Source organism: Arachis ipaensis, chromosome B9, assembly GCF_059453495.1.
Source record: "Arachis ipaensis isolate K30076 ecotype BB chromosome B9, ASM5945349v1, whole genome shotgun sequence".
Classification (NCBI taxonomy): domain Eukaryota; kingdom Viridiplantae; phylum Streptophyta; class Magnoliopsida; order Fabales; family Fabaceae; genus Arachis; species Arachis ipaensis.
In genome coordinates this window covers 108,197,473-108,206,767 of record NC_142444.1, presented here as the reverse complement: position 1 = coordinate 108,206,767, position 9,295 = coordinate 108,197,473, and the positions used below count along the sequence as shown (strand labels likewise).

The 9,295-nt window shown below is 34.7% G+C and overlaps 2 non-coding genes across 2 annotated transcripts; one reads left to right on the top strand and one right to left on the bottom strand.

Annotated features, from left to right (window-relative positions):
* The first annotated feature begins 287 nt into the window (after positions 1-287).
* LOC148545840 (small nucleolar RNA R71) lies at positions 288-395 on the top strand. Its single transcript, XR_015900386.1, has one exon. It is a non-coding gene; the product is annotated as a small nucleolar RNA R71 (small nucleolar RNA).
* An 8,218-nt stretch (positions 396-8,613) lies between these two features.
* Positions 8,614-8,721, bottom strand: LOC148545839 (small nucleolar RNA R71). Its single transcript, XR_015901391.1, has one exon. It is a non-coding gene; the product is annotated as a small nucleolar RNA R71 (small nucleolar RNA).
* Between the last annotated feature and the right edge of the window lie 574 nt (positions 8,722-9,295).

Sequence of the window (9,295 nt, the reverse complement as noted above, 5' to 3'; positions counted from 1 at the left end):
AGACTCTGAGAGATCATATTAACTTGCTGAGTCAATATTTTATTCTGAGCCAATATAGCATTCAGAGTATCAATCTCAAGAACTCCCTTCCTCATAGGCGTCCCATTATTCACAGGATTCCTTTCAGAAGTGTACATAAACTGGTTATTTGCAACCATGTCAATGAGTTCTTGAGCTTCTGTAGGCATTTTCTTTAGGTGAATGGATCCACCTGCAGAATGGTCCAATGACATTTTAGATAATTCAGACAGACCATCATAGAAGATATCCAGGATGGTCCATTCTAAAAGCATGTCAGAAGGACACCTTTTGGTCAGTTCCTTGTATCTCTCCCAAGCTTCATAGAGGGATTTACCTTCTTTCTGTTTGAAGGTTTGAACATCCACTCTAAGCTTACTAAGCTTTTGAAGAGGAAAGAACTTGGCTAAGAAAGCTGTGACCAGCTTATCCCAAGAGTTTAGGCTATCCTTAGGTTGAGAGTCCAACCATATTCTAACTCTGTCTCTTACAGCAACTGGGAAAAGCATAAGCCTATAGACCTCGGGATCAACCCCATTGGTCTTAACAGTATCACAGATTTGCAAGAATTCAGTTAAGAACTGAAAAGGATCTTCAGATGGAAGTCCATGAAACTTGCAGTTTTGTTGCATCAGAGAAACTAATTGAGGTTTAAGCTCAAAGTTGTTTGCTCCAATGGCAGGGATTGAGATGCTTCTTCCATGTAAATTGGAATTAGGTGCAGTAAAGTCACCAAGCATCTTCCTTGCATTGTTATTATTTTCGGCCATGTCTCCTTCTTTTTCAAAATTTTCAGTCAGATTTTCTCCAGAGAGTTGTGCTTTAGCTTCCCTTAGCTTCCTCTTCAGAGTCCTTTCAGGTTCAGGATCAGCTTCAACAAGAATGTTCTTATCCTTGTTCCTGCTCATATGAAAAAGAAGAAAACAGAAAAAAAAATATGGAATCCTCTATGTCACAGTATAGAGATTCCTTTATGTGAGTAGAAGAAGATATGAATAGAAGATGGAGAATCCAAACACAAGGGTGAGGATTAGGTTCGAATTCTTAGATGAAGAGGAGTGTTAGTAAATAATTAAATAATTAGAAGGAGGTGAGAGAGAAGAATTTTCAAAAATAAAATAAATTAAAATAAAAATATTTTTGTTTTTAATTTAAAATTAAAATAAAATTCAAAAATTAGAAAAGAAATAAAATTAAAATTAAAATTAAAAATTAAAATAATTAGTTAATTAAAAATGAATTTTGAAAAAGAGGAAGGTGATTTTTGAAAATAAGAGAGAGAATTAGTTAGGTAGTTTTGAAAAAGATATGATTGAAACAAAAAGAAGGATTGATTAATAAAAGATTTGAAAATCAATTTAAAAAGACAAGAGGTTAGAAAAGAAGTTAGAAAAGATTTTGAAATTGATTTTGAAAAAGATATGATTGAAAGATATGATTGAAAAATTTAATTTGAAAAAGATTTGAAAAGAAAATTAAAAAGATTTGATTTTTGAAGTTAAAGTTGATTACTTGACTAATAAGAAACTAAAAGATATGATTTTTAAAATTTAAAGATTGAACCTTTCTTAATAGGCAAGTAACAACTTGAAATTTTTGAATCTAAAAATTAAATGTTAGTGAGATTTTCGAAAATATGAAGTAAGAATAGGAAAAAGATTTTGAAAATCAATTTTTCTTTAAAAAAAAATTTCAAAAATATATAAAAATAAATGAAAAAGATTTGATTTTTGAAAAAGATTTGAAAAGATAGAATTTTGAAATTGAAATTTATGAGTAAAACAAGGAAAGATATATTTTTTTATTTTTGAATTTTTAATGATGAGAGAGAAAAACACTAAATTGAAACAAAACATAAAAATTATGAATCAAAACAACTAATGCATGCAAGAACACTTTGAATGTCAAGATGAACACCAAGAACACTTTGAAGATCAAGATGAACATCAAGACTTATTTTTGAAATTTTTAAGAAAAGAAAAACATGCAAGACACCAAAATTAGAAATTTTCAAACTTTAGACACTAATAATTCAAAAATGCATATGGAAAACAAGAAAAGACACAAAACAAGAAATTTTAAAGATCAAACAAGAAGACTTACCAAGAACAACTTGAAGATCATGAAGAACATCATGCATGAGTTTTCAAAAATTTTTAGGGAAAAGTTAAAACATGCAATTGACACCAAACTTAAAATTTGACACTAGACTCAAACAAGAAACACAAAATATTTTTGGTTTTATGATTTTGTTAAAATTTTTTTTGGGTTTTTCGTAAATTATTTGGAAAAAGAAAATAAGAAACTCAAAATTTTTAACAAAGATTCCAAGAATCATGCAATGTTAGTCTAAAGCTTCAGTCTAAAGAGATTAGACAGGGCAGAACAAGCTTTAGCAAGACATTACATACAACAGCCAAATTGATAGGAATCAACTGACTCTTGTGATGATAAAAGCATCATCTGAAACTCTAGAACTCATTCTTAAAAATTCTGAAGAACATAGAATAATTTATTTTTAAAAAAAAAAATTTTTTGAAAAACTTTTTTTCGAAAATAGAAATAAAAATAAAAATAAAAATCTTAAAATTAAAGTAAAATTACCTAATCTGAGCAACAAGATGAACCGTCAGTTATCCAAGCTCGAACAATTCCCAGCAACGGCGCCAAAAACTTGGTGCGCAGAAATCGTGACGGTTCCATTCCTTGGTAACGGCACTGAAAACTTTATACGCACGTTCATAATCTTAATTCTTTGTCACAACTTCGCACAACTGACCAGCAAGTGCACTGGGTCGTCCAAGTAATAAACTTTACGTGAGAAAGGGTCGATCCCACGGAGATTGTCGGCTTGAAGCAAGCTATGGTCACCTTGTAAATCTCAGTCAGGCGGATTCAAATGGATATAGAGTTTTAATAATTAAAAGATAAATAAAACATAGATTATGATAGAGATACTTATGTAATTCATTGGTGAGAATTTCAGATAAGCGTATAGAGATGCTTTTGTTCTTCTGAACCTCTGCTTTCCTGCTGTCTTCATCCAATCATTCCTACTCCTTTCTATGGCAAGCTTTATGTAGGGCATCACCGTTGTCAATGGCTACATCCCATCCTCTATGTGAAAATGGTCCAATGCACTATCACTGCATGGCTAATCATCTGTCGGTTCTCGATCATACTGGAATAGGATTTACTATCCTTTTGCGTCTGTCACTACGCCCAGCACTCGCGAGTTTGAAGCTCGTCACAGCCATCCCTTCCCAGATCCTACTCGGAATACCACAGACAAGGTTTAGACTTTCCGGATCTCAAGAATGGCCATCCATGGGTTCTAACTTATACCACGAAGATTCTAATATCTCGGACTCGGTCCTCTGTATTAGATATCTGAGAGATATTCATTCTAGCTTGTTTGCATGTAGAACGGAAGTGTTTGTCAGGTACGCGTTCATAAGTGAGAATGATGATGAGCGTCACATAATCATCACATTCATCATGTTCTTGGGTGCGAATGGATATCTTAGAATAGAAATAAGCTTGAATTGAATAGAAAAACAGTGTACTTTGTATTAATTCATGAGGAACAGCAGAGCTCCACACCTTAATCTATGGTGTGTAGAAACTCTACCGTTTGAAAATACATAAGTGATAATGGTCCAGGCAAGACCAAATGGCCAGCCCCCATGAAAGTCTAAGATAGCATAAAAACTAATCAAAGATCCCTTACAAAGATAATAAAAAGTCCTATTTATACTAAACTAGTTACTAGGGTTTACAGAAATGAGTAAATGATGCAGAAATCTACTTTCGGAGCCCACTTGGTGTGTGCTTGGGCTGAGCATTGAGCTTTATATGTGTAGAGCTCTTTCTTGGAGTTGAACGCCAGTTTGTAACCTGTTTCTGGCGTTTAACTCCACTTTGCAACCTGTTTCTGGCGTTTGACTCCAAAATGTAGCATCGAACTGGCGTTCAACGCCAGTTTACGTCATCTATCCTTAATCAAAGTATGGACTATTATATATTGCTGGAAAGCCCTGGATGTCTAATTTCCAACGCAATTGAGAGCGCGCCATTTGGAGTTATGTAGCTCTAGAAAATCCACTTTGAGTCCAGGGAGGTCAGAATCCAACAGCATATGCAGTCCTTCTTCAACCTCTAAATCTGATTTTTGCTCAAGTCCCTCAATTTTAGCCAGAAAATACCTGAAATCACAGAAAAACACACAAACTAATAGTAAAGTCCAGAAATGTGATTTTTATTTAAAAACTAATAAAAATATACTAAAAACTAACTAAATCATACTGAAAACTATGTAAAAACAATGCCAAAAAGCTAAATTATCCGCTCATCACTAGCCCAGAGATGGGACGCCTATCAAGAGGCCTCTTTCAAGTGCCAGACATTCCAGTTTGACTGGAATAGTGTCCTTGGTGTCATAGCACAACCTGGCAGCAAGTGGATCTACGGACAGCATCGGACTCGACCTAAGAGCATTTCAGCTCCTGCACTCACCTTGGAGGCTCGCGTGTGGGCATAGATTATGTCCCACTATATCTTTTTGAGCACTCACGAGTCCACCATCACTGCAAACATGGCTGTCCTCATCTGGTGCATCCATACAGAGCAGCCCCTCAACTTACCCAGACACATCCGGCAGGCCATGGGACACGTACAGATTGCGGGTAACCTACCCTTCCCCGCCTTAGTTTTGGATCTGGTCTCTGCAGCAGGAGTCTCTTATAGGGCTGGGGATACTGATGAGCGGATAATTTATACGCTTTTTGGCATTATTTTTAGTATGATTTAATTAGTTTTCATTATATTTTTATTAGTTTTTAATTAAAATTCACATTTCTGGACTTTACTATGAGTTTGTGTGTTTTTTTGTGATTTCAAGTATTTTCTGGCTGAAATTGAGGGACCTGAGCAAAAATCAGATTCAGAAGTTGAAGAAGGACTGCAGATGCTGTTGGATTCTGACCTCCCTGCACTCAAAGTGGATTTTCAGAAGCTATAGAACTTCAAATGGCGCGCTTCCAATTGCGTTGGAAAGTAGACATCCAGGTTTTCCAGCAATATATAATAGTCCATACTTTGCCCGAGTTTAGACGACGCAAACTGGCGTTGAACGCCAGTTCCATGTTGCAGTCTGGCGTTCAGCGCCAGAAACAAGTTGCAAAGTGGAGTTCAACGCCAGAAACACGTTACAAACTGGCGTTCAACTCCAAGAATGACCTCTTCACGTGTAAACTTCAAGCTCAGCCCAAGCACACACCAAGTGGGCCCTGGAAGTGGATTTCTGCATCAATTACTCAATTCTGTAAACCCTAGTAACTAGTTTAGTATAAATAGGACTTTTTACTATTGTATTGACATCTTGGGACGTTTAGTTCTTAGATCATGGGGACTGGCCATTCGGCCATGCCTGAACTTTTCACTTATGTATTTTTCAACGGTAGAGTTTCTACAGACCATAGATTAAGGTGTGGAGCTCTGCTGTTCCTCAAAGATTAATGCAAAGTACTACTGTTTTTCTATTCAATTCAACTTATTCCGCTTCTAAGATATTCATTCGTACTTCAATATGATGGATGTGATGATCGTGACAGTCATCATCATTCACAACTTATGAACGCGTGCCTGACAACCACTTCCGTTCTACCTTAGATTGAATGGATATCTCTTGGATATCTAATACAGGGGACCGAGTCCGAGTTATTAGTGTCTTCGTGGTATAAGTTAGAACCCATGGATGGCCATTCCTGAGATCCGAAAAGTCTAAAATTTGTCTGTGGTATTCCGAGTAGGATCTTGGAAGGGATGGCTGTGACGAGCTTCAAACTCGCGAGTGCTGGGCGTAGTGACAGACGCAAAAGTATAGTAAATCCTATTCCAGTATGATCGAGAACCGACAGATGATTAGCCATGCAGTGACAGTGCATTGGACCATTTTCACAGGAGGATGGGGATGTAGCCATTGACAACGGTGATGCCCTACATAAAGCTTGCCATTGAAAGGAGTAGGATTGATTGGATGAAGACAGCAGGAAAGCAGAGATCAGAGGAACGAAAGCATCTCTATACGCTTATCTGAAATTCTCACCAATGAATTACATAAGTACCACTATCCTATTTTATATTTTATTTATTTTCATCCACTATAATTTCTTAATACAATTTAATCTGCCAGACTGAGATTTACAAGGTGACCATAGGTTGCTTCAAGCCGACAATCTCCGTGGGATCGACCCTTACTCACGTAAGGTTTATTACTTGAACGACCCAGTGCACTTGCTGGTTAGTTGTACGAAGTTGTGAAACAGATATAAGATCATGAACGTGCGTATTGAGTTTTTAGTGCCGTTACCAAGGAATGGAATGATCACAATTTCGCACACCAAGTTTTTGGCGCCGTTGTCGGGGATTGTTCGAGTTTGGACAACTGACAGTTCATCTTGTTGCACAGATTAGGTAACTTTATTTTAATTTTAACCTTTTTAAAATAAAAAAAATATTTTCTTCTTTTTCGTTTTCCCAATTAATTCTCGAAAAATACAAAAAAATTTACAAAATCATAAAATCAAAAATATGTTTGTGTTTCTTGCTTGAGTCTAGAGTCAATCTTTAAGTTTGGTGTCTTGCATGTGTTTTTTTTCTCTCAAGAATTTTAAAAAATTCATCATATGTTTTTCATGATCTTCAAGTTGTTCTTGGCCAGTCTTCTTGTTTGATCTTTAAAATTTCTTGTTTTGTGTCTTTTGTTGTTTTTCATATGCATTTTCAATTTGTTAGTGTCTATACATGAAAAATCTTTAAGTTGATGTCTTGCATGTTTTTCTTTTCTTAAAAATTTTTCAAAAATAAGTTCTTGGTGTTCATCTTGACATTCAAAGTGTTCTTGGTGTTCATCTTGAAACTCATAGTGTTCTTGCATGCATCTTTTATTTTAATCCAAAATTTTTATGTTTTGCATCAATTTTATGTTTTTCTCTCTCTTCATTAAAAATTCAAAAATCAAAAAAATATCTTTCCCTTATTTCACTCATAATTTTCGAAAATTTGATTTGATTTAGTTAAAAGTTTTTAAAATCTAGTTGTTTCTTATGAGTCAAATCAAATTTTCAATTTGAAAATCTTATCTTTTTCAAAATCTTTTTCAAAAATCAAATCTTTTTCATTTTTCTTATTTATCTTCGAAAATTTTAAAAATATTTTTCAAAAATCTTTTTCTTAATTTTATCTCATAATTTTCGAAAATATTATCAACAATTAATGTTTTGATTCAAAAATTTCAAGTTGTTACTTGCTTGTTAAGAAAGATTCAAACTTTAAGTTCTAGAATCATATCTTGTGATTACTTGTGAGTCAAGTCATTAATTTTGATTTTAAAATTTCAAATCTTTTTCAAACAAATCTCTTTCAATCATATCTTTTCAAAACTTGATTTCAAAATCTCCTTCTAACTTCTTATCTTTTCAAATTTAATTTTCAAAATCTTCTTAATATCTTTTCAATCATATCTTTTTAATCATATCTATTTTCAAAATAAATTTCTATCATATCTTTTTCAAAAATTTGATTTTAAAATATCTCTTCTAACTTCTTATCTTATTATCCTTTCAAAATTGATTTTCAAATCTTTTTCAACTAACTAATTAACTTTTTGTTTGTTTCTTATCTTTTTCAAAACTGCCCAACTAACTCTCTACCTTTAATTTTCGAAAATCCCTTCCATTTTTTTCAAAATTCTTTTTTAATTAACTAATTGTTTTAATTTTAATTTAATTTCAACTTTAATTTTTGAAATCTAACTTTCAATTTTAATTTTTATTTTAATTAAATTTCAAAATTCTCTCTCTCATCTCCTTCTATTTATTTATTCATCTACTAACACTTCTCTCCCATCCAAAAATTCGAACACCACCTCCCTCTTTGTGTTCGAGTTTTTCCTCTTCTCTTCTTTACATTACATTCTTTTCTTCTTCTACTCACACAAAGGAACCTCTCTCTATTGAGGCAAAGAGGATCCCTATTATTTTCTGTTTTCTTCTTTTTCATATGAGCAGGAGCAAGGACAAGAACATTCTTGTTGAAGCAGATCCTGAACCTGAAAGGACTCTGAAAAGGAAACTAAGAGAAGCTAAAATACAACAATCCAGAGACAACCTTACAGGAATTTTTGAACAGAAAGAGGAGATAGCAGCCAAAAATAATAATAATGCAAGGAGGATGCTTGGTGACTTTACTGCACCTAATTCCAATTTACATGGAAGAAGCATCTCCATCCCTGCCATTGGAGCAAACAACTTTGAGCTGAAACCTCAATTAGTTTCTCTGATGCAGCAGAACTGCAAGTTTCATGGACTTCTATCTGAAGATCCTTTTCAGTTCTTAACTGAATTCTTGCAGATTTGTGATACTGTTAAGACCAATGGGGTTAATCCCGAGGTCTACAGGCTTATGCTTTCCCCGTTTGCTGTAAGAGACAGAGCTAAAGTGTGGTTGGACTCTCAACCCAAAGATATCCTGAACTCTTGGGATAAGCTGGTCACAGCTTTCTTAGCCAAGTTCTTTCCTCCTCAAAAGCTGAGTAAACTTAGAGTGGATGTTCAAATCTTCAGACAGAAAGAAAGTGAATCCCTCTATGAAGCTTGGGAGAGATATAAGCAACTGACCAAAAAGTGTCCTTCTGACATGCTTTTAGAATGGACCATCCTGGATATATTCTATGATGGTCTGTCTGAATTAGCCAAGATGTCATTGGATACTTCTGCAGGTGGATCCATTCACCTAAAGAAAACGCCTGCAGAAGCTCAAGAACTCATTGACATGGTTGCTAATAACCAGTTCATGTACACTTCTGAGAGGAATCCTGTGAGTAATGGGAAGCCTCAGAAGAAGGGAGTTCTTGAAATTGATACTCTGAATGCCATATTGGCTCAGAATAAAATATTGACTCAGCAAGTCAATATGATTTCTTAGAGTCTGAATGGAATGGAAGCTGCATCCAACAGTACTCAAGAGGCATCTTCTGAGGAAGAAGCTTATGATCCTGAGAACCCTGCAATAGCAGAGGTGAATTACATGGGTGAACCCTATGAAAACACCTATAATCCCTCATGGAGAAATCACCCAAATCTCTCATGGAAGGATCAACAAAAGCCTCAACAAGGCTTTAATAATGGTGGAAGAAACAGGTTTAGCAATGGCAAGCCTTTCCCATCATCCACTCAGCAAAAGACAGAGAGTTCTGAGCAGAATCTATCTAGCTTGG